Genomic DNA, 22584 nt, shown 5'->3' on the forward strand with positions numbered 1-22584 from the left:
TATATATATATATATATATATATATATATATATATAGATAATTAAAAGAAGAAGAATTCAATTACCTTTTAATAAGAGGGAGATGTGTAATTCATTCCATTCTCAATATAAAATTAATACTCGACATTTTAAATTTTTTAATAATAAAAAAACAATGTGAGCGATAACTAAAATATTTGAATATGCAAGATTAAGTAATATTGATGTGTATTTAAAAAGATGTATAGTAAAAAAATGTTAAGAATGTGGTCCATAAATAAATTATTGCACTCACTATGTTAGATAAAATATTACAATGTCCATTTAAATAATATATGTGTCTATGTGTGTAGTCTAACTTATAGACAAAATAGCCTTTTTCACTGAAATTAACAAAAATCCAGCAAAACAATTTCAAGATTTTTTGTTGTTCAAAATACATTTTTGAATGCATAAATGGATTCAACACCTTGAAAAACCCTGGGGCACTCCAATTATGCATATTAAACAATTTAAACGCAATTTTTTTAAAAATCTCTGTCAAGTTTTGATTAAAATTAACCAAAAAAATGGTTGTGAAAAAGGCCATTTCGTCTATAAGTTAGACTATATATATATATATATATAGATATAGATATCATTGACCTAGTATAAGTGGAGAGATGTCAAGTCTCTCCATGTGCAAACATCTTTCAAAGTTTTGCACTTTAAAAGAGTTTTGCACCTCAAGAGATTTGATCCTAGCTTGCTAGATCCATGGTTAAGATGGATCTACACTGACCTAGTAAGAGCGGAGAGAGGCCAATTCTCTCAATGTACAAAACATCTTTTAAATTTTTTCACTTTAAAAGATCTTTGCACCTCAAGAGATTTGATCCCGACTTGCTAGATCTGTGGTTAAGATGGACCTACATTTGTGTAAATACAATAATTGTACACAATAAAAAATAATATGATATATGATGTCAATAATTGTGGAAATAGAGGAAAACTATTTATATTCACACTCTCATGTATTTATAATTAGTATAAATCAATCTTAACTCCATATATATGAAATCCCAAGAGGGTTTAAAAAGTTGATGATGCAAACTTCTTTTTTAGTACAAAACTTGAGAACATATTTGATTTCTTTCAATTTGTAGTTAAGATGGATATATGTTGGTCCCTTTTTTTATATTGTAAATCAAAAAATCTCTTAATTCATGAGAAATTTACATTGTGAGAAGCATAGTTTCAAAACACCCCTAGTCGCACTCATACCAGGCTTTTTGGGCAGGTTATAGTGACAAAAAAAAACTTACAGTATCATTTCAAAACTTAGAGATCATATCCAGATTGCCCAAATCATCCAGAATTACCCAAGGAGCAAAATACAACCCACCCACATCATTAACCAATAAGATTATATGGAGTCGGGTCATCCGGACCATTGCCACATGGTCGGCGAAAGGCTTCATGGACATGAACCTCCATATGTGCCATCCTTCCTTTGAAGTTATCCGACCTCTCCTAGAGTCGCTTCTAGCCTTGTCGAAGGGAAAGCAACCAAGTCATCATGTGCCACTGATTGTGCTAGAGGTCATTCATGAATGCAATGACTTCATTGTGATTTTCATTCTAGTCACGGGCCAATTGCTCCATCATTGATGACACCTAGTGAATTTGTGCTTCTAAAACGTCAAAGGGTGGAGGAAGGTTGACATGTCCTCACAAATTTTACTACTGCTACTTAATATTCTATGCCTCGTTTGACTGCTCCACGTGGTGAATACCTCCTTACCCACATGGACCAACACCTCGTTGGGCCTAACCACATTGGCACTGCATGGTGCCCCATCTAGCTACTTGACTCAGCCCATGCAAAAAATTCAAACCAACAACCCTACTGCCAAGACATATTACCAACCAAAACCCCCAATACACCCAAAGCACCACTCCAACTGAGTCATCCACTTACCGCACAGTCAACCAGATGGAAATATTCCACCAACACCCATTTCTATAGGCCCTCCTACTCAACAACAAAGAAATTCTAGTCCCTACCCCAAAGAGTTAAATTACATAATCTTCCAATCCCCCACCACACAAACCCTCCAAAGGAAAATAGAAATTAAAATAAAATCCAGGTGACACACTAAGGATTCCACTACCCATAACATCCACCATGGCTAACCCCATGACTCTCCAACTTCCACTACAAAAAACCCACCAATCAAAAGCTGAAATACAATGAAAATTAGATAAAATCTAGGTACATGCACTGACAAGAGAAAGGACAAGTTGAACCCTAAGAAGCTACCAAACGCCACAGAGGGGTTACTGCCACCTTTTGCAATCAACACATTGAACCCTCGGGTCCCACCAATGGCCACGTTAAGCGCCAAACTAGATCCCTTGGATCACCCATCAAGAGAACTAGAGAAGGTCATCTTTTAAGAGTAAACCAGTGAGAAAAGGGTTCTAGAGGTTCGAAGAACTAGTATGAGGCCTTCCCTTCCAGCCAAAATTTTGACCTGTGCTACTTGTAATAGTTTGTTGCTTGATGCTGCTAAACACCACGACCTCGTGTCCCAAATGGCTACCCCATGTGCCACCAACATAGCTAAAGAAACACCATTTTGCTCACATACATAACAAAATGTCATGGTCTTCAACCAAGGGGTGAGGAATGGCTTGGGCTTAAACCCACCCAACTCACCTGATGAAATTCCACACATCACAAGCTTATCCCTAATCTGCCAACTCCCACAAACATGCCCCACTACCAGGTCAGTGGCAGTTAAACGATTAAGGTTATCTGTTATAAATTAAATAACAAAGCAATGGAACGCATAAAATATTGTGGAAGCACAAACACAGAAAAGCACGAAACAAGAGAGACACATATATACATGGTTCACCCAATTTGGGCTACATCCATGGAGAAACAACTAGTCCTTCCTTTTCTATTATCCAACAAAATGAAGAGATATAACTTACAACAAATTCATTGTAATTTCCTCTTCTCTCTCATGCATTTTCCTCTATCTTTCTCACACAAAATAATATACACAACCACAAGCAAATTCTCTCATATAAAACAAAGGTTTCCTTCTAGGGAAAAACCTTAAATTAACATAACTTCTATTGTCAGATCTTCCGTCTAATGAACAACCTAGGTTGACTACGAAATTACAATATTTTACAAGGCAAATTTTCATCTAATTTTTGCTTCAAGGTTACTGCCCTTGAACCCCCACTAGGGGGGGGCCAAAGAATTGTATTCACCCCCCTAGCAGCAATAGTGGGGAGACAAGTCCCCCCACACACCCCCCCCCCTCCGTCAAGAACTGAGATCCAAACATGGTTCAAACAAGACCTCTAAATCAAGAAGATAATGAGGCTCCACACCCAATAGTTCTCTAAATCCTTCATCGAGCGAGTGCCAAGTGAAGTGTCTGCAACACGCTTGTTCATCATTAATGATGTGTGGGTGGGGAGTTGTAGGCCATCTCTCGAGCTACCAATCCTTCATCTACCACCCATATTGAGAAATATGTTGATTCTTAATGATACTATTTACATTATATAAAAAATTCAAACCTCTATATATAAAAATATACTTATTTTTAGTTTTATTAAAATCTTGATGATACATAAAATTACAACTATTTAAATTTTCTTTAATATGTTTTATAAGTTTTTTATTTTATTTTTTAATGTAATATACATAGCATTTATTTTATATACACAGGTACTACAAAAAAAAAAAAAATGTGAGTATTATGTTTTTTTATGTTTATTAATTAAATATAAACGTGAAGTTATGAAATTTGTGGGATATATTACTTAAATTTTTAATGATATATTACTTAATTTTTTAATGTTATATACATGTTATGAATTTGTAGTTTTATTAATAAAAACAAAATTACAATATAACAAATTGAGTTGAAAGGAATTCTTATTTTTATTATTACTTTAATTACTTTTTAATTGAGCTAATATTATATTTTTTATTATAGCTTTAATTAACACTTCACTACAACATTTAATGTAACACGTCACAACAACATCTTCCCTATCCCTATAGTAGTTGCAGAGCACCTCTCAACCCGATAATCCACAACAATAAGAACTAATATGATATAGTTGACCCAAAACAAAACAAAACAAAAAATTAAAAATTAAAATGTAATTTTTAAAATCCTATATATTCAATGAAAAATTTTAAGGGGGGAAATGTGTTTTATTGAGCATTTTCCCTCTCAAATATTATTAATATTTATCACTTATTAAAAAAAAACAAAATAATTCTTCTCAAATATTTGATTAATAATTCTTTAATAATATTTCATTACATAATTAAAATAATTATCTTTTTTCATATTATTGCCCCAAGTCATTTATGAGGGCTATGTAATTCCAATATTTGAGGTGTGTTGGAAAAAAAAAAAATGCTATAAATTAAAGAAATAATGCTGGCTATAATAAAAAAAAACAGAAATGAATTTATGTTTTGTTAGTTTTAATCAAAAGTATTTGAAAATATGAATGCTAATCGGGTTGAAATTATAGCCCACTAACTATCAAAGAGTTGTAGTAAATATATTTCACTCTTACTCTTATATCTATTTCACTCTTAAATATGTATCACTGGGAAAATATATCATTATTATATTTTTTAAAATATTTCAATATATGACTTAAATAAACTATTTTAATATTCATATAAACTAATTTATTTCGATATCAATTTCTTTTATATATATATATGATAATATTAATTATCATAAAATATTTCAATGTCTAATTAAATGTAAAAATAATATTTATTTTTAATAAAATTGAGATGTGTAATTCATTCAATTTTTAACATAACTTAATATATAATATTTCAAAAATTTTAATAATAAAAATAATTTAATGTAAACCATAAATAAAATATTTGAATATGCCAGATTAAGTAACATCAATGTATATTTAAAAATATATATAATAAAAAAATATTTTAATATTTAAAATGTGATCTATAAATAAATTATTTTAATAACTATGTTAAATTATATCTATATATATATAAAGTAGAGACATATATATCTTATTTAGTAAGAGTAAAGGGGTCAAGTTTTTGTATGTGTAATTTTTTTTTAAATTTTATATAATTTAAAAAAAAAAAATTAGATCTTCCTAAACATGTGTCAAATTTATAATTAAAATAAAGCTATAGTAGTATAGAATTATAATTAGATTGGATAACTATATACTTTAAAATTATAAAATTGAATATGAAAAACTATTTAAAATTAACCAAACCTTTTGCTTTATATTTAAAATTATAGAATTTGAATCCTAAAAATTATTTAAAATCAACAAAAACGTTGAAAATTTATTTAAAATTAACAGAAACGTTCTCTTCACGGATGTTTCATTTAAGTACTTTAAAGTGAAGTCATATACCTATTATGATATACGGTACTTATATTATTTGTTCTTTATTATATTGGTTTTTTAAGGTATTTAAAGGAAATTGAAATCCTTAACCTTACCAAATTATGCATATTAATATTTTAACATTAATTCATTGTTTTAACAACTAAATAAATAAATTTATATATTGAAAATAATAATTTTATAAAAAAAAAAAAATAATAATTTTAATAATATTATAAAAATAATTTTAGTAATATCATATAAATTATAAAATATAAAATATGTTTTTTTGTTTTGGGATCGATATGATTATTATTGGGATATTCTTTCTCAAAATATAATTCTTTTTAATACTATTAGTTTAATATGATGAATGCAACTTATAAGGTTTAAATATGAAAATAAATATAAAATATTTATTGTATTTTATTTTATTTTAATTGATATAATTATTTTATTTCGGAGATTTTATTTTAAAATATATATTTTTTTTTGAATATTTTAATAAAAATCATCTAAAAATAAGTGTTACAGGGTAGTTTAGTCCTTGGCATTCAAGTTACAAATTATGCTTTTAGAAAAATTGCAAATTGGTATATGAAGTGGAAAAATGTATTGCTTATTGAGCAAGATCTTGCATAAATTTTGGTGGGTAATAACCAATAGTCTTGTTATGAAGTATTATGTTAACCATGTGATTGAAGCTCAATTGGTGATTGTCTTGTTACGAAGTATTATCTAAACCATGTGATTCCATGTTCAAATCCCCCATGGGTCAAATCAACAAAAGAGAAAAGTATTTATCATTCAACCAAATATTTGAAAAATGTATTTTTAATAATATTGAAAAATGAGAATAAAATTATCAATAAGCAGATTTACTAGTAACTACTACCCACCAAAATTTAAACAAATTTATATATCTTAACGAACAATTAATTTATTAAAAATGAGAATAAAATTATCAATAAGCAGATTTACTAGTAACTACTACCCACCAAAATTTAAAGCAGATTTACTAGTAACTACTACCCACCAAAATTTAAACAAATTTATATATCTTAACGAACAATTAATTTATTTACTTCACATTTCAATTTCTTAATTATTACCTAAACAAAACTATAAAATTAAATTTAAAATATAAAATGTGTATTCATCTTTTTAAATGATGATAGATAATTAATGTAAAATATAAAATGAGTATTCATCGTTTAAAAAGATTTACTCTCATTGTGATGCTCATAGATAATTAATGGAAAATGATAGTGCCCAGTTTTCGATCGGTGAGACTGGTCGCTCCATTAACCAAAGGATTAGTGAGCACATAGGGACCTCAAGCATATGAGAACCAAGTCTTCCACTTTAGCAGAGCCTGTGGAGAAAACCAATCACCATGTCTGCATTGAAGAAGCTAGTGTGATTGCAATTCCATCACCGGAAATTTAGGAAAGCCCTTGACATTGAAAAAAAGCCAAACAATCTCAATAGAGAGGATGGCTTCTTTTTTTCTTTTTTTATTCAAGCTCTTTGATTCTTAAATTAAAATTAAAATTTTTATTTATTTATTATTATTATTATTATTATTATTATTTATTTTTATTTTTATTCTTAAATTAAAATTAATATTTTTTTGCAAGCTCTTTGATTCTTAAATTAAAATTAATATTTTTATCTATTTATTTTTTTATTTTTTTTAAGAGCTCTTTGATTCTTAAATTAAAATTAATATTTTTATTTATTTATTTATTGTATTTTATTTTATTTTATTTTTTTTAAATTTAAAACTATTAAGTAATATTGTAATTCTCTAATATTTTTATCAGGATACTCTTTGACTATGAAGATAAAACTTATTTATTTATTTATATGTCCTTTTAGCTTATATTTTAAAATAGAATTAACTATTTATAGAATATTCTATTTTTAACTTATACAACTAACTAATATTTATATAACCTCGTTGATTTATAATTAATTTATTTTAAGATTTAAATCTCCCTTTAACTAATTTTTTATTTAAAATATAATTAACTTATATTTATTTAAAATATAGTTAACTATTATCTATTTTTAATTACTCGATTATTTTATGATTATAGTATATTAACTCACTTAATTTAATATATATTTATAAAATTGTCAATTTATGTTTATTTTAATAAGAAAATTAATAACTCAATTAACTGATTTGAAAAAAAATAAAAACAAAAATAAATAAATAAATAAATTCGTCTAACTAGTCGTTTCCCGGTCAAATCGAGCTGTCATGATTCTCGCTGTTACCTGGATATTATGCCCGATCTATTTATAATGCATTGCAAGATCTGCTCATTCAACTTGTCCTAGCGATGAACCACACTGGTTGGTTCGAAACGCGTCGAAAAAATTATCTTTATGTGATTTTCGCCAAAAATTCTTCTCAACAAAAAATAATAATTCAAAACTCCATTTATCATCTATTAATCTCAATCCAATCGATTGATCGACACATCGAGAGTCACAGGTCCCACCCGAGATTCAAGGTTGAGCAAAGTAAGACTCGCGGAGATAACTTAACCTTGGGAAACGTTTAGTTAGTGGTGCAACTGAGTATGCCACACATCATATTAGACCACAAGGCCACTAGTTTTAGTTTCATTTGTGCACTACGGAGTTAGAACTAGCTATATTTATAATGTTAAATAATTATATGAAAAATAGTGGGTAGTTTATGAATTAATAGTGAAAATTATTGTAATGTTATGTAATAAAAAAATTATAATTTAAAAATAATAAAATTAACCATGTATTATATGAGTAAATGAAATCTATAAAATTAAACTAGTATGAATCTATTTTAAATTTATATCCAATAAAAATTAAGAAGAATTAAATTTCTTAAAATGTAATAATTTAATTATTTAATAAGAAATATTTAATAATTTGTTAAATGAGTTTATTTAACCTAAAAAATGAAGAAAGTAATACATGACATAGATTTAAATGATAAAAAATAAAATTTCTAATTGTCAAGGCTTAATACTCACAATATATATGCAAGTATATTTTATTTCATCTAATTTTATGACCATGACTTTTAATGAATGGATAAGTCTTTCTTTGGGGATGCACTTGGTTTGCAAGGTTGGGTTTGCCTCCAACACATTGTTGGTGGGTTGGGATATTTAAGCTGTAGATAAATCCCCATGTAAATTCATAGATATTTATTATATTTCTATTGTTATATTAGTATTGTTGAGATTTGTAAGCTACAGTTGATATTCCTCGTCACAACATATATGATAAAATTATACTTAAAATTTTGAAATATATATTATGCAGATTATTTTTCCTTGGAATTTTGGATATATTAAATTACAATTTCATGCACGCAATATATAAAATGTGGAAAATAGAGAACATACAAAAACGCAATCACTCAAAACCATACGAACATAAGAGATACTCTAGGAAACCCTTTTGGGAGAAAACCTTGCTGGAAGGGGATGTACTCTCTCTCTAACTGAAAAATGGATGCAACAAATACAAAGAGTTAAGGCTTGTGGCCCATGGGCTGCTACAGTGCACAACTCCTCTATATTTTCTCTCTCCCTATCCACTTTCAACTACTTTCTCACCTATGGAACAAAAATGCACTTGAATCTAGAATGATACCCCTCTTCCTCCTAGTGGCTCGGTTATAACATAGACCGATATCCTACTAGTGGCTAGATTTGATTCCTTAAACTCTTAATTATAGTTACCAAATTGAGTCTTTTAGAGTCTTCTTCATCATGATCATGTGGCTAACCCCATTTCCATTAATAATTGGGGCTGCCATGACATCCTCTTGAATTATGGTGGTCAAAATAGGAAGGTCAACTTTCAAGCGACATAACTTTAGCTTACCAACTCTGATTGAGGTGATTCTTTCACTGTTGGAAAGGTCTCTATGTGTAGAATATAAAAAAGAGGTGTTATAGTCAAGCAACAAATTTTTACCTCCAAAAAAATCCATTTGATGCCTCAAACTACTATAGGAAGGTTTCAAACCCCAAATTTGCCAAAGTAGGTCCCACCGGTAAAAATAGTCTTGTTAGATGTTTCCTCCACTTTTTCGACACTAAAAGCATAAATATGGATGAAAAAAAAATATAATGATCCAGTCCAAATCACAACTTCCCACTTTGGGAGGACTTTGGTCCCAAAAAGCTTCCACTAAATGAGGTGAAGAAAAATTTCCTCAACCTTCTCTTGGGTGTACCATTTTGCCTTACATGGAAGTTGCCCTTTCAACCCAATCAACTAAAAGTTATGTTTCCTTTGTCTTGTAGTTTTGGAGAGTCTTCTGCGAAATTGTATCCTCTATTAACTCTTCTTAAGCATATGGTGTCAAATCCTCTATAAAAGGTAGGACCTATTCATCTTCCTATTCTAGCATGGAAGGCTAATAGAGTTTTAGATTATCTACATCCACCACTGAGTAAATGCACATTTATGGGAGTATACTAAGTCTATAGGTGTTATCTCTCACATTTTTTATTATCTCAAAGGGACCATATCATAGAGCCTTTATTTTCTTACTAGGGATCTATAGCCTCTCCTTGTTTAACTATAACCATACGCTATCTCCTACCTTGAAGGACTTAGATCTCTATTATGGGTTGATCATGCCTATCTTTATATTTTTCCTATGACTTTTACAGTGTTTTGTACATGTAGATGAATCTTCCTAATCTTCTCAACAATTTTTCCTCCCTTAACGCATCCCCTGTAAGATCATTCCCTCACTCCTCCTTACTGCCCATATGCAATATCCAAAGGTGAAGGTGGAAAATATCCAAAATAAGTTTCAAATGAGGACTTATTAGTGGAAGTGTAGATTGATATGTTATAATAGTTTTGTATATATACTAGATTTTTGTCCCAAGTCTTCAAATGCTTCTAATTGTAAACCCCCCAAAAGATGCACCAAAGTCTTGTTGACTACTTTTATCTACCCATCAATCTATGGTTGGAATGTTCTATACCTATTCAACTTCATGTCCATCTTCTCCCATAATGTATTCTAGGATGCACTAATAAATCTTGTGTCCTTGTCTAAAATGATACTTGTTGATACCCCAAAGTGTACCCAAACTTGTCCAAAGAACAAGTTCATTGCATATTTCTCACTAATTGTCTTTTTACAAGGAATCATAACATGCATCTTTATGAACCTGTCAACTACCACGAACATATAGCCATGTCCCTTCTTAGTTGTTGGTAAACCTTTATAGCATCCCTTACCTCACCCCTATTTTTGTAATGTTAAAATTGTGACTATGTAACACCAGCATGGAGGCCATAGTTGGCTGAGACATTATGTTGTAAACACAAAATAAAGTAAATGTGAATTTTAATTGGCTGGCCAAAATGAAGGGACACATGGATCCAATGTCTAAGGGGGTGCCTATTGTGTTCATGCTGGTTACTTATGGTTACACCCATTTTGTGGTAGTTGGGTGCCTATTGCATGTTGTGAGTATACCCATACTCGACTACATTTAATTTCTTTAACCTCGCCTTGACCAGTGAACAACAAACACTAACAAGCATTAAAGAGGGAGAGTGGAGAAGTGGAGACAACATCCTCGATCGAAGAGGGAGGAGCTAGCATAGAAAACCCAACCACCACTCGATAGATGAAAGGACGTGATTGGACTAGGGCAATGAAAGGGCAGGAAGTTCCCATTTCTCTTTCTCTCTCGCAGATCAACTAGAAAACTTTCATTAGATAGCAAGAAGGGATAAATTGAGGAGGGAGAAGGAGAAGGTAGTGCTCTTTATACTCTAAGATTCAGGGTGGTCAGCCTTGGCTGGCTTGTATTCCTTGGTTTTCTGATATTTTCTATTGAACTAATTTCTTGTGCTTTGTGACCCTAGGTGACGATCTGTGTGGCCATGTTTATAGTCACTAAGCTCCTTGTCTAAGCCTAGGTGGCTTGTGTGAAACTCAAAAAATGAATGGACTACTAAGTGCTTGATATTGAGTTAGTGAATCACTAAAATAGTGGACTCTATCTACTAAGAACGTGTCCAATACATTGGTGTGAAACTATCCCTATGTAAGCATCCCCTCAGACTCTGGACCCAACTTGGGGGTGGTCAGCTACAAGAAATATTATAGTGTAGTTGGCCTATGGTTAGGTTGGGAGTTGAAGTCTCTTATTCAGTTGCCAGCGAAATTAAGTCACACATATAAGTATAATGATTCATGCATATTTGAATGATGGATGATGATTATGTTGGTTATGTTATTGGCTGATATTTGGTTCTATACAATTTGTACTGCTAGATATTCATGGTTAACAGATTGTTTCATATATAGATATCTATTATGATATTGAACTACTTGAACTATATGACTACTACATTTCTCATGAAATGCGTGATGCCTTATATATTTAGAAAGAGTTCATAAAGTCACTGTGGTATCCATGGATGAAAACTAACTTATATGTCTCTAGTTGTGTGGAATGTTTTGCATTGTTGAATCCATTGTCATACTTAGGATTAAGTAGTTATCTTATAAGTTTCCAATTATATTAAATGTTGGAATCAAGTAGTTCGATGCCATATTTATGATTGTATATTGCATGCTATGAATTTAATTTATATGATGTGCATTAACTAAACATTTGGTTGGTGTTGAAGATTTCATAATATAGGAATGATGTGATAACTCTATCGGTTTATGCACACTTGCATTCTTACTATGACTAATAACTGTAAACAACTTCAATATCCTGAGATTCATTGCTTTTTAAACCATGGTCGACAACCTTTTGAATGGTCACACAAACTTGTATGTGTCCTTGCCAATGAATGAAGGAATTCTTAGTTAACTAATTTGCATCAGACAACATAATTGAATGACTAGCATATTTCACCTTTGACAACATTGAATTTGGGGAATACGACCTTTGGAGCGATGTCTTTCTCTATTTTGGAGATGATGTAGTTTAGATTTGCTCGTGTTCCTTTTTTGCAATCTAGTCAAGGTGTGGTGTTGTTGAAGGCCCATTTTCAAGCTCTAGACTTCACCTTGAGAAATTTTGGTGTTCGCTGATGCCCCCAATCTTAAGATATCTTTGAAAATCCTTAGATTTATCTTGAAGTTTTTGTTAAAATCGATACACGATCTAGGATTAGCATGAAAGAGTTACTTTGTGTGTAAGATCTATACCACATTACTTATTCTATTATAGATCATATTTACGAACACCAATGTGGAAAAAATATATCATATTAATCTTTATTTTTTAATTAAAATAAATATTTATATTATATTAAATTTAAAAAAATAAAAATAAATAATTATAAAATAAATAAAAAATAATAATCACATTTCTAAATAAATTATCACTTAACCCAACATATGTATATAATTTAATTAGCTTTTTGTTTGTTTTTTTTTAAGTTTTTGAAGGGGAAATTTCTTATGATATTCGATGATTCACTTATTTTGAGTTTCGTTAGCACTTTGATTACAAATTTAAATTTAATAAAATTTATTTAATTAAAATGAAACTTCTAAATTAAATTATTAATTTAAAACTCAATCAATCACGTTTGTAAATAAACTATAATTTAATATTAAATGCATATCTTAGAGTTAAAGTAATGAAAATAAATAAAGAGCTGAATAAAAATAAGAAAGATGCTGTATACCACTTGCCTTACTGAAGTGTAAATCAAAATGCATGATTCATTTAAGTGTATCAGATTCTCTGCTTGGACTTGAGGTGGGCCACAAGAATTATATAAATCTAGGATCCACTATCCTCTAGAGAGCAAACACAGCAGCAACAATGGTGTCAACTGCTGGAGATCTGGATACCGTGGGTGGGGAAGGGCAAGAGGCCATGAGTATGGATAGTTCGAGGCCGACGAAGAAGATTTCCACAAACATATTTGTGATTGTATGTGCAGTGATGGCCTCCACCAACTCAATTCTGCTCGGCTATGGTATGTTTAGAGAACTTGATTCCAATTCAAGACGTTGATCAGATCAGATCCTCTCCAAATTTTTTAGAAAAATAGAATAGAATTTTATTTACTCTGCAAAGGAGAGGACTTTCTCATTTTAGATATTACATGTCTATTATTCACCCCACTACGGGGAGAATAGCACAAGATTCGAACCCAAAATCTCTGGTTCGGTAAGACTTCATCCAATGACCATCTCCAATTGAGCTACCCCAGGCGAACCTAACTTTTTTGCATTATTATTTTTGCATACTAAACATATTTGATACATTACTCTGTTTTTGTTATATTTTTCCTATATAAACTTTTAATTTCTTGCTATGTTGCATTACCTTTTCTGTTAGCTTAGCTCTTATGAAATTTAAACCTTAAATCTCATCATTTACATAATATTTCATAATTTAAAAATACCAATAACAATTTCTTCTCTGCATTATTATTCTGGCATACTTACCCTATTTCGACACATTACTTCTGTTTTTATTGTATTTTTCCCATATAAACTCTCAATTCCTTGCTCTGTTGGTTCTATACATATACCTTCTTTATTTGTTCTATGATGTCAGTAACAATTTATTTGCATTATTATTCTTGCCGAGTACTTGGATGCTCACCTAAGGATCCTATCCACAGCCTACTTCTACAGCTAGGGTTAGGGTACATGCAGGGGCTTCTGTTTTTGTTGTATTTTTCCCATGTAAACTCTCATCCTATTATGTTTGTTCTATGCATATTCCTTATTTATTTGTTCCATGATGCCGATATCAATTTCTTTGCATTATTATCCTTGCATACTAAAAATATTACAGCACATTACTTCGGTTTTTGTTGTATTTTTCCCATGTAAACTCTCAATTTCCTGCTAGGTTTGTTCTATGCATATGTCGTCTTTATTTGTTCTAGGTATAATATATACTGTCAATACTCCTTTCTTTTGTATATATTCTATGTATATATTCATTTCTACAGCCTTATTTGTTATCTAGTGTACGTATATTATATACTGTCAATACTCATTTCTACAGCCTTATTTGGTATTTAGTGTATGTATATTGTCAAAACACATTTCCATAGTCAGTTTTGCAGTTTTGTCTTTTGTGTAATATTTAAGGTTTTTTTAATGTGGTTTATGGACCTAGGGATAGGTAGTGGGATAGTTAGTGTATGTATTTAAGTTTTCTTAAATGTGGTTTATGGATTTAGGGATAGGTAGTGGGATATTTAATATTCTTCTGTGTAATATTTAAGTTTTATTCCTAGTAGTTTTGTTTTTATGTGGTTTATAGTTTTGGAAATAAGAGACTCTTCGAGATAATTGAATATGTGATTTTTCTTTATAACAAAAGGTTTTTAATAACAAAGACTCTACCAATTAATCTAAAATGTTTTTATGAATTAGAATAGCTAGTTAACATTTTCCTGAGTAAAGGTTAACATGAAACTCATCTCCCTATTTCCACAGTTTCTTGTATGATTAATTTGAATTTCTGAAATATAGTTACATTCTTGATATTGTCCTCCACAGATGTTGGAGTGACAAGTGGCGCCATTGTGTTCATTCAAAAGTATATGAACCTCAGCGATGTTCAGGTGGAGGTATTCGTAGGATGGCTGAACGTAATTTCCCTGGTGGGGTCCGCCTTGGCGGGCAGAACTTCGGACGCAATAGGGCGAAGATGGACAATGGCTCTGGCATCCTTTATATTTCTTGTTGGGGCGCTCGTCATGGCCGTGGCTCCATCCTTTGCGTGGCTGATGGTGGGCAGATCTGTGGCGGGCATCGGAGTTGGGTACGCGCTCCTCATAGCTCCGGTCTACACGGCCGAAGTGGCCCCCGCTTCTTCACGGGGCGCGCTCACGTGCTTGCCCGAGATTTTCATCAATGTGGGAATCCTCATTGGTTACATTGCCAACAACGCTCTGGAAGGACTGCCCGAGCACTTGAACTGGAGAGTCATGCTCGGTGTGGGAGCTATTCCGCCGATTTTCCTGGGCCTTGCGGTGCTCAAGATGCCCGAGTCGCCACGTTGGCTGGTCATGAGACACCGCAACGATGAGGCCATGAAAGTGCTGCTCAGGACCTCGGTGGATCAAGCGGAGGCGTCTGAGAGGCTGGATCTGATTATGCAAGGGATAGAATATGCTAAGCAGGATGTGTCCCACTCGGGAAACAAAGATGGAGAGGGGAAGTGGAGTGAGCTTTACAGGTAGGGAAAAATTTTAATTTTCTTTAATATGCAAAATGTTAAATATTTGGAGATATTTTAGTGGTCTTTCTCAAAGATTTTGATAAAATTTTGCAAAGTTTTTTGTGGTAATATTTTGATAAAATTTTGGAAATTTATATCAAATTTAAAATTTTTGAGTGTTTAAGGGGTTTTTGATGGTGTTGAATATATTTTCATCAATAACAAATATGATTTAAACACTTTTACTCTCAAATTTTTTGAAAAATAATGTTGAATTCAAACCATTTTTAACCTTATTTTTTTTTTAAAGATTGAATTCAAGCCATCTTTGATTGTCTGCAAGAAGACATAAAAACAAATTCACATTTATACAAAATTTTGCCTAACTAAAATAATTTTATCCTCTATATAAAATTTGGGTCAAATCATAAATAGAAATTAGTTAATATTTGTTTGCAAGAAGACATAAAAACAAATTCACATTTATACAAAATTTTGCCTAGCTAAAATAATTTTATCCTCTATATAAAATTTGGGGCAAATCATAAATAGAAATTAGTTAATATTTGTTTTTAAATCATAGGTAGTCCCTAAAATTTTAGTTGTTACATTCCCACTAAAGTGATCACACTCTAATTTAAGAGTGATCATAAATGTTTTTTTTTCAAAAAAAAATCATAGAAAATTAGCGATTTTGAAATATTAGCCCTCAAATTTCCTGTCAAAGACACACTAAACCAATCAACCAAATTTAAAGCCAATTTTTTTTTTTAAATTAATTTATTTTAAAATATTAACCCTTAAATTTTTACCTGTTACAGACCCTCTAAAGTAATCATGCGAATGTTGATTATCGCGATGGGACTTCAGTTTTTTCAGCAAGCTGGAGGCATCGACGCCACGGTTTATTACAGCCCGTTGACCCTCCAAACAGCCGGAATCAACAGCCAAGCGGCGAAACTGGGTGTAACCATAGCAATAGGGTTTGTAAAACTTATATTTGTGGTGGTGGCAGTGTTTCTCATAGACAGAGCCGGGCGGAGGCCTTTGTTGCTCACAAGCGCAATTGGTTCCACTGTATCACTGCTAACTTTGGCCACAGCCCTGGCCATTGTCGGGAAATCATCAATTGTGGGAAGGGTGCGTGACGCGGCTACTTACGTGTCCATAACCGCAGCCTTGGTGAATGTGGCATTCTTCTCAGTTGGAATGGGGCCTATCAACTGGGTGCTGGGAGCCGAGATTTTCCCTCTTAGACTCCGGGCCAAAGCGGCCAGCCTTGGGGTGGCCGTTAACAGAGGCATGAGTGGGGTGGTCTCAATGACATTTCTCAGCATTTCCAAAGAAATGACTGTGCCTGGAGCGTTCTACCTCTTCGCAGCTTTTTCGGGTCTCTGCTCCATCTTCATATACTTCTGTGTACCGGAAACCAAAGGCAAAACCTTGGAAGAGATTGTAGAATCTTTCCACGTGGAACCTTCATACAGAAGAGCAACAGCAGATCCCTCGCAACTTGAGCTTGGTGACACAAGGGCTAGTCTGGTGAAAGTAGAAACACCCGTATCAAGAACGTAAATGGTTTGTCATATGTAGTTTAGGGATTGTGGTGATATTTTCTTTAGATGTCGTATAGACTTTTCTTTTTATTTTGCAAAAACTATTCGGATTTTGAAGGCTGAATATATTCAGTAATCTTAAAAATCTCCAATGTAATCTGAATGTCCAAAAAATGTGAATGAGATTTTTTAAAGAGGAAAATGTATATTGTTTATTCACTTTCTTAAACTATTTTTTCTTTATGTTTAATCGGAAGTTGTTTAGGTGTGGTTTTTTAAATTATTGTTTCTTGATGTTTAATTGGAAGTTGTTTATATGTGTGACTTTTTAAAATTTAAGAGGGTTTCTCAAAAAAAAAATTGTGGTGAAATATTGATTTATGTTGTTTATACTAGACCAGAACCCTTTGTAAGGGTTTTTTTTTTTTTTTTGGCTCTAGTGCATTTCAATCTATTTAAGATGAAACATAATATTAAAGAGGAAAAACAAAAAGTACAAGGAAACCCTTTGTAAGGGTTTTTTTTTTTTTTTTGGCTCTAGTGCATCTCAATCTATTTAAGATGAAACATAATATTAAAGAGGAAAAACAAAAAGTACAAGAAAATGTGGATGTTTAACCAATATGGAAGTGAGGAATATGAAATTATTGATTGAATACGTATATGATGGATATTTATTTAATACTATTAAAATAAATCATTTTCAAATATTTGATTGTATTATAATTGAAAATATACAATAAAATGTTATTTTTGGATATAATTGCAATGTTTATGTCATAATTATTTAAATATTTGTGTAGTGATTTTTCATTGTTAAAAAATCATCCAAAAGTAAAATTCTAGAAATTGTTGATTGAATATGTATATGGTGGATATTTATTTAATATTATTAAAATAAATAATTTTCAAACATTTGATTGTACCATAATTGAAAATCCATAATAAAATGTTATTTTTGATATAATTGCAATATTTGTGTCATAATTATTTAAATATTTGTGTAATGATTTTCATTGTTAAAAAACCACCCAAAATTAAAATTCTTGAAAATAGTTCATACTCACTTAAATAACATATTTAGCATCAATAACTACTACCTTATTATAATTTAAGCAAATGTTTATATATAAAAGATGGATAGGAGCCACATGTAAATAAATCTACTTACAAGAGGTTAATATCCACCATTATTTATATGTTTTTCAGTGCTTTAATAAGTAGGAGTAAAAAAGTAAATGTGGAGAGGCAACTAATTTTTCCACTTCGTATATCAATTTGCAATTTTGTTGAATGCATAATTTGTAATTTTTGTGGCAAGGACTAAGGTACCCGTTATAAAAAATCATAATTAAAAAAAAAAAAATATTATCATACACATAGCATGCATGAATATTGCAACAGTATCCATAAATTATGGCATAAAATATGTGAGAAAGCTCTCCATATCATATTAAATTGTGCAAAGGCCACAATAAGACTTTCAAATTATTTTGAAATCATATATTTGAAAAATGTTTTTTTTTTAATAATATTGACCAATAAATATTTATTTTTTTAAAATTAAAACATTATAAATTATATTGGTTATGCTAAACTAATAATACCTTAACAAAAAATAGTAATATCAATTAAAATAAAATAAAAACAATAAATAATTTATAATTTATATAATATTATTAAAATTTAAAAAAAATTATAAAATTATTATTTTTAATATATAAATTTATATTAATATATTTAATTTGTTAGCCCCAAGGGATAGCTCAAATGGTCGAGTTCCCGTTGCTAAGCACCTTCCGAGTTGGGAGGTCACGGGGTCAAATCTCCTCGACGCCCTCGGGGTTAGGCCTGATATGGCCGACCGGCAGATCCCTTCGGGTGGAACTGCCCCGCTTCTCTACGTGGACGTAGCGGCCACTCATTGAGTGCCCGTGAACCACATTGAAAAAAAAATATATTTAATTTGTTTAGAATAAGAGTTTCACTTTCCTTTTAATACCTTTAAAAACCCAATATAATAAAGAACAAATCATATAAACACCGTATCTCATAATAGGTATATCACATCACTTTAAACTAGTTAAATGAAACATCCGGGAAGCGAACGCTTTTGAAATATTTTTTCATATTTGAATTTTAAAAGTAAAGGAAATGTGTTTTTATTTTTTTCAATTTAAATTTTAAAAATTTATTTTTATAATAGGAAAATTTATCATAATTTAATTAGTAATGAGGATAGTTATCACTCATTGTTATTTGGGAATGTACGTTGACTCATAATCATTATTCAAGGAAAACCATGCCACTTAGAATAATCTATGGTTGTTTCATAAGGGGGCAAAGGCCTTTGAATTTTGGGCCATTAACCTGTTTCCTTATATCCAACAAAGACTAGCTTTTAGGTATATTGTGGCTTTTTCTAGCACCTAGAGCACAAGTGCTTCAAGAGATATTGAAAGCTTCCTACAGACAACCTCTAGGTTGATTATAGACTAGTGCCTAAGAAATTTTGAATAGAGAAGTGCTTGGAAGACTATCTATGAGGGGGTTTCTGCAGCACTCCAATTGTCACGTAAATAAAAAAGAATAAAGAGGGCTTGGTTCAATAGTCTGACATCCAGGTACACTCAAGCCAATACATGGATCCAAATGCGTAGGGGGTAAATCGGAGCAACCTCAAAGAGAAATGTCTTGTTATGGTGGCCGCCACTTAACAATGAACAACTTAAAATTAAAGTTGTAGTAAACTAAAGAGGAAGAAAGAAAAGAAGGAAATAGACGCATAGGGCTGTAAACAAGACAAAGTTCTAAGCAGCAATGTTCTAGCAGAAGGATGGAAGGCAAAAGAGATGGGATGACAGAAACAGTGGAGCGCTAATTAAGGTCCCAAAATCTATAGATCATGAGTACATTTATCACTAAATAGCGTAAGTAAATCTGTGTTCATAAAGGTACATAAGGTTAATCGAATAACACAAGTAAATCTGTAATTACTACAGGTACTATATGCTATTGAATAACACAAGTAAATTTGTAATTACCACATGTATTATTCTCTATTTAGCAGCAAAATATACAACCATGAAAGCATGAGACCAAAAACTTCATTACACAATTTCAGTAGAAGAGGAAAACATATATGAAAATGAGATTTACAGAGGGGAAAACATACTGTGCATTACTCTGATTGGAATCACCAAATAGTTTCATTAATCCAATATGAGTCCAACATACTAGTCCATTTACATTCATCCAAATATCGTTCAAGTCCCTCATGAACAGGCAAGCAGAACCAAAAGTGGAATCGCAGAATTCAGACCACTCAGGTGCAGAATTTCAGAACCTCTTGTATAAGTGTTTCTTCCCCCTATTTATAATAAGAGGGGGAGCTTGGGTTACAGTTACAAAAATATCTTCGCCAGAGTATCCAGCTGTCTACTAAACTAGTTATCTTGACGTGCGATGTCTTGCCATCCAAAAGATTGCAAAGGATCTGATTCCTTTCTTGAAATACAACAATTGCAGAATAAAATAAAAATAAAAATTGAATGATGAGGGGCGGAAATATCCCTCTATTGTTCCTATGAAATCCCTTGTTCAGGCCATGTCTCTGCTATGATGCACTTCTCCTGTTGTTCGGTCGGTTCCTGTCACTTTCACCTTAATTGCCTGAATAACACGTTCTCCGGAGTTGGGAGTGGGTCGACTGTGAGTGCCTGTCACGAAGTAGAAATGGAGAATGTCTCGGTAGTCTTTCACTATGTATTGGGGTGGAGCCACATGCCTCCATTTACTATCTGAAGTCGTACGGCGAAGCGGTCGAATTCATTTCAACGGCCAGTGTAGTCCTTGGTTTCTTGTTGCAGGGGATTCTACAGGATTAGCCCATATCTATCTGCCACTATCCCATACTTCTATTTAAAGTCTTAGTTTTTGATTCGTCCGCCTTTAAAGCTCTGTACCATACTCTCGAAGCCTCGCAGTATCAGGGCTTTTTCTTTTAAAACATTACAAAACAACGAGCTTTGATGCCCCTTAGCCCCCTTTGGTTTAGCCCCTTTTAGTGTTTCTACATCATAGGACCAAGGGTTGTGACCTGCAGCTTAGCCCTCAAGTGGTAGGGTCTTTGGACTCCCTTCTGGGGGCTTTTTCCTTTGTTGCATAGAATCACGCATATTGGTGGTTTCTAGCGGGTGCCTTTGGTATCTCTCCTTAATACCTGTGATCGTCGATATGTGGGAAGGGGCCCACTTGGGATATCGAAATCAAAATATAGGAGAGGGCCTTCCTACCATACTTCATAGATTTTTCTGATTGTCCGGACGTGAAACTTCCATAAGGCATATCACATAAAATATCGCATCAGGGAGAGTTCTCGCATATCGCAATCGTGAGTTGGAAAGGACTTTAGCAAAGGAGAAACTTTGACCTGTGCGATCATTGATCTGCAGGATTAGGCCCTTTAGTGCTTAGCCCTTGGTTCTTCGGCCCTCCATGTGATCGCGGGAGAACCCTCTTATCAGAGCCCCTTTATCGGTGGCGCGCAATTGGTGAATTCCTTGTTGTGCACCATGTGCTGCTACCTCCGGTTGCCGATATGTGGGATTGAGGATGTCATTAGTGCCACGCGTCACTTTGTGAGTGCTGACACGTGTCACCCGAAAATGCCCCCATATGATCCTGAAAATGCCAGATCAGAATGCCACATGTCCTTCGTACTGCCATGTCATCTTCGTGCAGCTACGTCATCATGATGTCAACTTCCATATGGATTCATAGGTATCAATGGTATTCCACCACGTGGCTCCCTGGAGGAGAGAGAAAAGGGCTCGCCTGCCTCTGGTTTTGCGACTAATTTCCTTTGTAAATCGACATCGGCCCTCCCCTACTGCTTTAACACTGTTGGCGAATTCCTCCATAATTCCTTAAGAATGGTCCATTGGACCCACCGATCGTCGATTTGCCAATGTTGTGGGACTTTGGGCCTTCGATCGCTGATATACACTACACTTCAAAAACCTGTCGATCATCGATATGTCTCGCCTTGGACCTTTGACTATTGCGATTGCTAATATCAGCGATTTCTAATCACAGGTTTGTTATGTCCTCCCTAGCCACACTATTAGGAAACTCCGAAATGCGATTGTGATGAGCCTCCCTTGGTCTTTTCTCTTTGGCTTTCTAGCTTGAAAGGGCATCTTCAATCTATTATAACTTCTGATCCAGAAGTCCATTTTTGGACTTCCATATACGTTGGAAAGATTATCACAAGCACTATGCAATGAAGGGGGTATGACTTAGCTTAGAGAGATTTTGTGGCTTGGGAGATGGCTTCAAAATTCACTTCTCTTTTGCACTCTAGGAAATTGATAACTCATAACGCAATGAGTGACAACATTGGCTCCAACTGGGGACAATGCCTTGTTGGA

The 22584-nt window shown here is 32.4% G+C and overlaps 1 pseudogene; it reads left to right on the forward strand.

The window, feature by feature from the left end:
• Positions 1–13229: 13229 nt before the first annotated feature.
• Positions 13230–17171, forward strand: LOC149218975 (putative polyol transporter 4 pseudogene; annotated as a pseudogene).
• The last annotated feature ends 5413 nt before the right edge of the window (positions 17172–22584 follow it).

The sequence above is a fragment of the Pinus tabuliformis genome, chromosome Q (assembly GCF_031772625.1).
Source record: "Pinus tabuliformis cultivar Carrire ecotype Pingquan chromosome Q, CPIR1, whole genome shotgun sequence".
NCBI classification, from domain to species: Eukaryota; Viridiplantae; Streptophyta; class Pinopsida; order Pinales; family Pinaceae; genus Pinus; species Pinus tabuliformis.